Raw genomic sequence first — 9397 nt, forward strand, 5'->3', positions numbered from 1 at the left:
ACCTATAGCCCCACCACACCAGCCTAATGCCTGATTCCCTGGAGACTGACCTGCCTCGTTTGGGTCCCCAGCACATACCTCTTCACCACCGGCCGTACACGGAACACATCAATGTCCTCCTTCTCCAGACCAACTCTTTTCAAGACTTCCAAAACCAAGGGGACAGGATGATGTGACAAGGCTGGATTCTAGGAGGGCAAAGGGCACAAATCAGAGGTCACAGAGAAGCCATGGGCCTAAGTCCTACTAAGAACTCATTCCATACAACCTCAGTGAGAGAAAGGGAGACTGAGGCAAGTAGCAGATACCTGTCTACAAGAGAGAAAGTTGGGAATAGTCCAGATTCCCTCCAGCACCCCTTGATGACTTCAGGTTCTAAACCACAGGGACAAAGGGAGGCCAGAAGTGGCCTAACACCACACATGCATACATACCCACAGACAATCCAAAGTCCCCACACAACCAATTCACAGGCACAAGTACCTCCAATCACACACTTTCACATGTGGCCACTGGCAGGGCAAAAACTCCCACCATCATACTATCCTCTTCTTTTGCCTCATCACCATGATTTATTGAGCATCTGTTATGTGCCAGGAACTGTGTCAAACACTTTATATGCATTATCTCATTTAATCTTCATGACTTCTCCATGAGGTAGGTTCTATTATTATTCCCATCTGACAGTTGAAAAAACTTGAGATTCAGGGAGGTTAAATAACTTGCCTAAGACCATACAGCTGATCAGTTCCAGAGCATAGATTTGAGTCCAAGTCTAGTTGCAATGCCTTTATGCTCTACCAGTTTACCTCTGCAGTTCTCTCTCTTGCCTGCGCAGTGCCTTTTCCAGTAATAATAGTAACAGCTAAAAAAAAAGAAAATAGTAACAGCTAATGTTTGTTCAGTGTTCTTAATGAGTCAGATGTAATAAGCACCTAACATACACTTTGTACCGAATCAGCAAAATGACTTTGCAGGTAATCCTGCTTCCATTTTACAGATGAGGAAACTGAGGCTCAGAGATCAAAAGCACCTTGTCCAAAGTCACACAACTGGTAGTTGATACCTAGAAACTAGTTGATATAGGAGCTATTATACTCAGGGCTGTCTTGAAAGCCATTATTGCTTCTATGGGCTCCAGTCACTTAACAGAGCCCTCGCCTTCTACAAGACCCCAGGAGATCCTCAGGGTCCAATTTCCTCTCTCTCCCCCAAAAAACAGGTCCCAGATGTGTCTGACAAAGGCATGATTGGTCTAAACACATACCCATGAGAAAGGGACTCCATATCCCATCCAACTCTGCCCAAAGATGCAACCAGGAAGAGATGGCCACAAACTAAGGTATTAGAGACAGGCTGGCTGGTGGTAATAGATATAGACACACCAAGAAATAGGCCCCAAGAGAGGCAGACAGAGAGGAGGTGAGAGACAGAGAGACACACATCAGGCCAAAGAATCGTCAGGAAAGGAGACCATAGAGGGAGAGGAGGGTGCAGGTTGACATGAAAAAGCACAGACAGATACACACTAAGACAAACAGACACAGACATACATAAAGAGCCCTCCAGGGGCACCTGGCTGGCTCAGTCAGTAAAGCATGTGTCTCTTGATCTTGGGGTCGTGAGTTCAAGCCCTGTGTTGGGTATAGAAATTACTTTAAAAAAAAAGAGAGAGCCCTCCAACCTTCATTAGAAAAAAATTGTGTAAGCAAACAAGGCTCAGGCTGTGTGTGGCTTGTGTGTATGTGTGTGTGCACACGTGTTGGGGTGGGGGTATGCATGGTCTGTATCGCTACGCACATTACACCAGCTGCTTCCAGCAATTTCATCTGATTAATAATAAATGCCCCATAATTACAGCTGCTCCCCCAGCCCTTCTTCCTGTTTTTTTGTCAGCTGCCGCCAGGCCAGCCCCCTACAGACCCCCATGGCCCTCTCCAACCTCACCTGCTGCCTTCTAGGAGGCTGAGGGGACATAGGCTGATGGAAGAGGCCAGACTCCCAATGTGAGAGGGAATACCCATCTCCCTATTTTGGATCAATGCCCTCTGCCTCTAAGCAAAAGATCATCTCCCTTAGGTCTCACTCAATGCTCTCCCCTACCCTGGGTATAACATACTGTGCCCCCTAACATGGCCTAGGGGCCCAAGTCTGGGAAGCAGAGAAATGAACTTTAAACTCCCCTTGCCTACTCTTTCTCACTTACTGGCTGAAAGAAGTCTTCATTCCCAAACTTCCCCTACCCTTGGAACCCCATAGGCCCAAAAAAGGAAAGGACTAGTTTGGAGGCCCCCACCCCATCATTCCAACCCCAGCAGCCCCAGAATTTCTGCCTACTTGTGTACCCTATGTTTTGGACACTCAGTGGCTCCACCTCCATTCCTGAGCCCCCCACCAGGTCCACCTCCTTCTAGGCCTCCCACCCTAGCTCTCCAAGGCAGCTCTATCAGAATCAGCTGCGGGTTTGTGCTGATCTGTTTCTAATCGCTGGGGCCTGGTTCACGCTTGCCCCCCCCCCCCCCAATATTGATTCCATTATTTGGAGAGTCATTGACGTCAGGGACCTGGATGAGTGCCAAAACCGCCTTCTCTCCGAGCCTGGGCCAGGGCCCAGCCCCCCCAATCCTACGATATCACAGAGGGGCCCAGAAAGGTCAGTTTACAAGCCAAGGTCACAAGGCATCTGCCCTCAGAGGCTGGGCTCTTCTTACCTTTTTGGGACCACTGTGCAGCATCCATCTCCTGGAAAAAGGGGATACACAGAGGCCTGAGGGTCAGAAGTGAGGTGGGAGCCTATACAAGGGGGTGTGTAAGAACCTCACTGGGGCTCAGGCTTCAGGGAACAGCTCCAGGAGGTAGGGATGTGGACAGTAGCTCAGAAAAGGCTACTTAGAGATTTTTTTCTTTCCCATAGACTTATTTTTTTTTAAGATTTTATTTATTCATGATAGACACAGAGAGAGAGACAGACACAGGCAGAGGGAGAAGCAGGCTCCATGCAGGGAGGCAGATGTGGGACTCGATCCCGGGTCTCCAGGATCACGCCCTAGGCCGAAGACAGGCGCTTAAACCGCTGAGCCACCCAGGCTGCCCCATGGACTTATTTTGGACATCCTGAGGCTGGACTTGAAATGGTTACTACTGACTACTTAATTTTTATGTCTGATATCAGATGTATCTTCAAACTCTCCAAGAAGGAAATTCTTTGCAGTGTAAGATAACAGATTACCCCAAATGTTGCCGTAATTTGGAGAACTGGCACCACTCATTTTATAAATCTTTGTTCCATATATAAAACAGAGGCTCTGTCTCCTATGTATCTCCTGCCCATGCTGCCTCAGTTTCTCCATACTCTCCAGTGTCTCCCAGCTCTGTGTCTATCTTATCAAGATGCAGCTACTGCTACACCAGCCCACATCAGCAACTCCTAAGCTCTGACTAGATAGGGTATTTTTAGGCTCTGAACCCCATGTTCTCAGACAGACATTAATAACCAATATGATTTGTGGCTCCCACAGTAGCTAGACAACCTCAGAGCCTAGGCTCAGAGGTGGGGGTCCACTGCCTTGGCTAGAGTCCAAGAAATCCTGACCTAGAGAGACCAAGGGCCACATTCACAGTTGCATGAAGCAAAAGGACCTTCCCACCTTCTGGAAAACCCTGAAGCTGAGGAGAGGACAGAAGTGACCTCCCACCTCTGCCCCAGTCTCCCTTAGTCCTGACCTTTTCAAGGAAGAAGCTGCCTATTTTCTGCACTCCTTTGCTGACTACAGCCAAGGCCTTCCTTTATTCTAGACTACAAATCATTCAGGGGTCCTTTGAGCCAAGTAGGGGTAATGCAACAGAGGGTTTTGGGTCTCTAGCCACAAACCCCAGAGAGGTCCCCCTCCTTGTCGTCTGTCCCGTTCAAGGATTCAATCCTCAACATTTACTGAACACCTAATCCCTGTCAGGTACTGTGCTGGGAGTTGAGAATATGGACCTGCCCACATGGAACACTCAGTCAGATGTGATAAAAAAGATGCATTGTCTACTCAACATGGCCCTCCTACCGTGTCCCGGGTCTGTGCCAATTGCAGAGTACAGTAATGAGCAAAGCAGACAAGAGCCCAGGTCCCACAGAACTCACAGGAATTACTGTGTGACCTCGCTGAGTTTCGTGAGGGGAAAGTATGGGTAGTGTAAGGTGGGGTACGCTGACTATCCTAGGTATGGGGAAATTCCTCCAGGACTGAGGGCTCTTCAGTCCCTTCCTAAACTCCAGGAGCCCGCGCCCTGGTGGAAGTCACCAGATAGTCTAGCTTGCAGTTCCTTCCACTGTAGGTGTAGCCCCACCTTCCAGGAGGTGGTTCTGCAAGCAGCAGGGTCTAACTCTTCCCCATATCTGCCCCAGCTCCCCACTTCCACCCCTTGGTCCCTGGAGCTCCAGGCTCTGGTGACTCCCAGCCCAGCATGGTTCTGTGCTTTGGGGATTCTCTTTGCCCTCTATAGACAGAGGTAAAGGGAGGTGATGACCTCAGCACTCTCAACCCACAGGTACCACTTACTTCCCTGGCCCCTCCCCACAGGAAGCTGGTGCCCAGGGGTGTATGTGGTCACCCAGGGCCACAGTTTACACAGTTGAGGTCTCCCCAACTCCCTTCACCCCATGGTGTGTCTGGAGGAGGGGTCAGCTCTCAGCCTCCTTGCTCTCTGGGAGCCCCCCCACCAAACCAGGCACACATGGTCCTCCCCCCCCCAAACCCATCTGCATTTCAAAGAAAATCTGCTCCATATGTTTTGATTCATTTACACTTCAACTCACCATGGTGGGGCAGAGAGCAGGCTGCCCTGCTTCAAGCCCCCCACCCCCCATAAGGGGGTGGGGAGCATGTGTCCCCTTCTGGGACAGGGAGCTGATATAGGACCCTTTGCTTCAAGCTTCCCACCCCATATGGGGGCTGGGGAGCACATGTCCCCTTCAGGGACAGGAAGCCTGAGGACCAGATCCCTACTGCCCTCAGGGTGCCCATGGGGTGACTGTGCACCTCAGGGAGCCCCAACTCACTGGCCTCCATAGTGGGAGGGCATGTAAACCCAGCAGCATTTGTAAAGGCAGGTGAAGTCCCAGGATAGGTTACATCCCAGCCCAGCCCTCCCCTACAGGGCTACTGCTCCTTTAGGAAGTAGAGAATGCTGGTCATACCACAGAGACAGCAAAAGGGCTCAAGAGACATTCCAGGAGACATTGCGAGATATAACTTGGTCCCTACCCTTCCTCTCCCGCAAAGGCAGAGAAGAGGCGGCTTGGTTTCAGTTGAATCTCCTCCTTTAGCTACCTTTTCACCACAGATCTGGGCTACCATCTACCTTTTTTTTTTTTTTTCAAAATATTTTATTTATTCATGAGAGACACAGAGAGAGAGAGAGAGAGGCAGAGACACAGGCAGAGGGAGAAGCAGGCTCCATGCAGGGAGCCCGATGTGGGACTCGATCCTGGGTCTCCAGGATCACACCCGGGGCCGAAGGCAGGCTAAACCTCTGAGCCACCCAGGCTGCCCCCTACCATCTACCTTAGAATCAGAGATCCAACACTCTGGAATGTTCAAAGGAACCAGAGGTCTATGCTTTTACCAAGTCAACCTTTATAATACTCCTCTCATACTAAAGATGACTCGAATGGAAGAAATGTCTTGGGAGGACATAAGTCTTTCCCCTTCATACACACACCTGATTGTCTTACCACAGAAGGGGTACCCAAAACTATTTAAGGGGTATGTGCATGAACATGGCACATGGGAGACCCTACGGGTACATATCACTCTTGTGCCAAAAGCCACTCAGACCTTTCTGCCAATAGCCTAGTTTCCTTGTGGAAAGAAAGGCGGAAAGGTTTAACCCTAACTGGGTCCGGGTTTCCCACCACTGTCTCCATCAACCCACAGCCCAAGTTAGTGACATGCCCAAAGTCGTATCCCTTCTCCTCCCCACCTCTGGAGGGGACAGGTCTTGTAGCAGTCTCTGTTCCTTACCCAAATGCCTTGATATACACCATAAATCAAAGAAAACAGGGTGTATTTGAGTTTTAAGTTTCACTGGGAGTGTAAACACCCAATCCTAGTTTGGGTTTGAATGTGAGCCCCAGGATAGAATAATAACTGGGTGTGATTCCAAGTGTGACCCCCAGGGCCTCCATGGGACTATAAAAGTCTGAACATGGAAGCATAAGTCTGAATGTGAGCACTAGATAGAGCCTTAATTAGAGTCTAAGCCCCAAGATGGAAGTGAGTTTAATGTAATCACTAGGGATACCAGTCTGGGTCCCTAAGTGATGCCAGGATGGAAGTGAGAATCTTGCTAGTGTGAATCTGAGTGTGAGTTCCAAGATGGAGGCATGAGTCCATGAACTCCAGTGTCCTATGTTGTTAGTCCTTGAGTTCAAATGTGAGCCCCAGGTTCCCCATGGGAGTCTGAGTGTGAGCCCTTAGTCTTACTGTAACTCTGAGTATAAGCCCCAGAATGTAAGTATGAATTTGAAATGAGGACCAAGTGTGAACTCTAGGACCCCAGTGAGATTCTGAGCATGAGCTCTAGGTCTCAATGTAGGTCTGTGAGCCTCAGGACAGAAATGTGAATCAAAGTGTGAGCCTGGAGTCCCAATGTGAGTCTGAGTGTAAACCCCAGGACTGAAGTGTACAGCTGAATATGAGCCCCAGAATTTAAGTGTGAATCTGAGTGTGAGTCCCAATGTTCTGGTAATTCTGAGTGTGAGTCCATATGCCTTTAAGTGTCCCAGTATGGGTTCTGGGTATGAATTCTGAAGCCCCAAGAAGTCTTGAATGTGAACTTTAAACTTAGTCTTTGTATGAGGTGAGGATCTGTTGGAATATTAGCCCTGATGGAGTGTGAACGTCAGCTCCATTGTCACCAATCCTGACCAGAAACCCCAAGAACCAGTTCAGAGATTTGTGTGGGTTTTGACAGTGGACACAGGCATAGTTTGAGACACATAGGCCCCTCCATCCCCCAAGTCCTGGCTAGCCCTGTAGCCATAGGAATATTCAACTGTTCAAGTCCCATCCCCACACATGCAGCGGTACACCATCACACCCAGAGTTAGACACACACAAATACAGTTTCAGACACCCTGGACATACAGCAATTGTAAATGCACAAACACACCCAGCATTTCAAATTCCCACCCCAGTGATTACAGCCACATGAACACCCCCAGTGACACAGACACAAATACACCAAGTGTTACAAGCAAAACTAGTCCTACAGACACACTCCCACAGTGGCATGCAGACACACACCTAGTTTTGCAGACAAGCTGCCAGCCACACACACACACACACACACAGACGCTTCTCAAAGAAAGAGACTAGACGGAATGGGAAAGAAAATCCTGAATTTTCAACAAGGCGTGAAATAGTCCTGCCCGCCTGAAGCTACTGAAGGGGGGAGGGGGCCAAGGGAGCGAGCGAGTGTGAGAGCTAGACGCAGGAGAGGCTCGGGAGAGGAGAGGGACCGAGGAGGAGAGCTGTCCGTCTGGTGACCTCCCGGCGGCCCAGCCCCCACGCACGGGGAGATACACTACTCGGAGCAACACAGGGACACCCAAGCCGGCTCGCACAGACCGCACTGGGGGAGACACACACAGGCAGACTCACAAAGAGGCGGGGATACACCACAAGCGGACTCACACAAACACACAACACTGGAGGTCTTACAAAGAGACACTGGAGGAGACCCACTACATGGAGATACACACAGGCGGACTCATGAGGACACCACAGGCGGGATCACACCGACACACACACATACACGCGCGCGCGCGGATTCACACGGACACACACAACACTGGCAAACGCGCAACCGTCCGTTCACACCCCTGGGCGCTTTGAAGTCTAGATTTCTAAGGGAGAAGGAAGCCCCCTCCGGGCGCGCGGGGGTCATCACGACCCCCCAGTTCCGGAAATTTCCCAGCCCCGGGGCGCGCTGCTGAGGGGTGAGAGAGAATAGGGACGCTAGGACATCCGCCCCGGCCACCTCCCCCCAGCCGATTGTCCGCCCCCACCATCACCACGCCCAACCCCCGACGCGCCCGGACGCGGGGGGCGGCTGCTCACGCGCCCCCGCCCCCGAGTTTGCGGGCAAAGTTTCCCTTGAACTTTCCCGTTTCCCTCTCCCCCCGGGTCGCGGGCCCACGCGTGTCCTCCCCGTCTTCCCGCGCGCACGAGGGCCGCGGGTCTGTCGGTCAGCGGGAGGGTCTGAGCGTCCGGGTCCGGCCGCGCGCGAGGTCCGCCGCGGGGTACTCACCGCGCCCTCGGGCCACCGGGGCTCCGCGCCTCGCCCTTCGACCACCGCGGGCAGCGAGCGAGGCACGGAGCGCGGAGCTAGCGCCGCTGCCGGATCCCGCTGCCGAGCCCCGCGCCGCGCCGGCTGGAGCCGCCGCCTCCGCTGCCGCCGCCGCCGCCGCCGCCGCCGCCCGCTCTGCACCGGCTCCTCGGCGCTCGGCAGCTTTAACCCCCCCATCCTCCTCCCTCCCTCGCGCGCTCCCTCCCTCCTTCCCTCGCCCATGTGACCGCGGGCGCCCGCTCGGCCGCGCGCGCCCTCGCTCCCCTCCCCCTCCCGCCTTGTCTCCCCGCGCCTCCGCGGCCGCGCGCCACGACCCCCTCCCGGCCACTGCCCCCGCGCGCCCCCGCCTTGGCACGCTCCCGCGCCTGGCACGCGCGGACACACTCACTCTGCTCAGGCCTGTGAGCCCCCACTCCCACTCGACTCGTGCTCGCACGCACCCTTCCCCCGCTGGCACACTCGCCCGCACTGGCACGCGTGGCCCGCTCACATTCGCCCTTTCCCGGGAACGCCCTCCAGACGGCTGTGGCCCCTGTGCTTGACGCGCAGGCCCGACCGCGGGTCTCAAAAACGCGTGTGCACACGTACCCGCACCCACTCTGCCGGATCCCTAGGGACGCTGGGCGCCCCCCCCCCCCCCTTCTCCCCTCCCAGGTCGCCCATTCACACTCGCTCTCTCACTCAGCCTTGGCCAGGTCTCTGCTGCTGAACGCTCCCTCTTGTTCAGGCCCCGATGCCTCGTACCGACACCCTGGCACACCCCGGGCCAATTCTCTGGGTCCTCCCACCGGCATCTCTGGGAGAGGAGCGCGAGCCAGAGCCCCCAGGCCCCATTTTGGGTACAGGAGGCCAGGCGTCTCCGCCCCTCTCCTATTCCTGCTGCTCCCGGCAACGACTACCCTCCCAGTCACGAACACATACACTCCCCGCTTGGAGGGAAAGGGGGCTTTGCGCTCCCCTGACCAGGATGGACCAGGCCGGGAGCCCAGGCATTCGTCTCCCACCAAGTCTTGGGTGACACCACCACATCTACCCTCTGCTTCCTCGCCCCGCGGGG

General features: G+C 53.5%; 1 protein-coding gene across 6 annotated transcripts in view; it reads right to left on the bottom strand.

The window, feature by feature from the left end:
- CNTFR (ciliary neurotrophic factor receptor) overlaps window positions 1-8850 on the bottom strand; it is a 38504-nt gene extending 29654 nt beyond the window's left edge. For 2 of the 6 annotated variants that reach the window (XM_077912358.1, XM_077912361.1), the window contains exons 1-2: window positions 8302-8452; window positions 79-188 (exon numbers count right to left, since the gene is read on the bottom strand). The gene's annotated coding sequence lies outside the window, so the exon portion shown is untranslated. Of the gene's footprint in view, window positions 1-78; window positions 189-726; window positions 855-8301; window positions 8453-8728 lie in introns of those variants that run through there. The other 4 variants (XM_077912360.1, XM_077912363.1, XM_077912362.1 and 1 more) reach the window with 3 other exon arrangements.
- Window positions 8851-9397: the final 547 nt, after the last annotated feature.

This window comes from Canis aureus, chromosome 10 (genome assembly GCF_053574225.1).
Source record: "Canis aureus isolate CA01 chromosome 10, VMU_Caureus_v.1.0, whole genome shotgun sequence".
Classification (NCBI taxonomy): domain Eukaryota; kingdom Metazoa; phylum Chordata; class Mammalia; order Carnivora; family Canidae; genus Canis; species Canis aureus.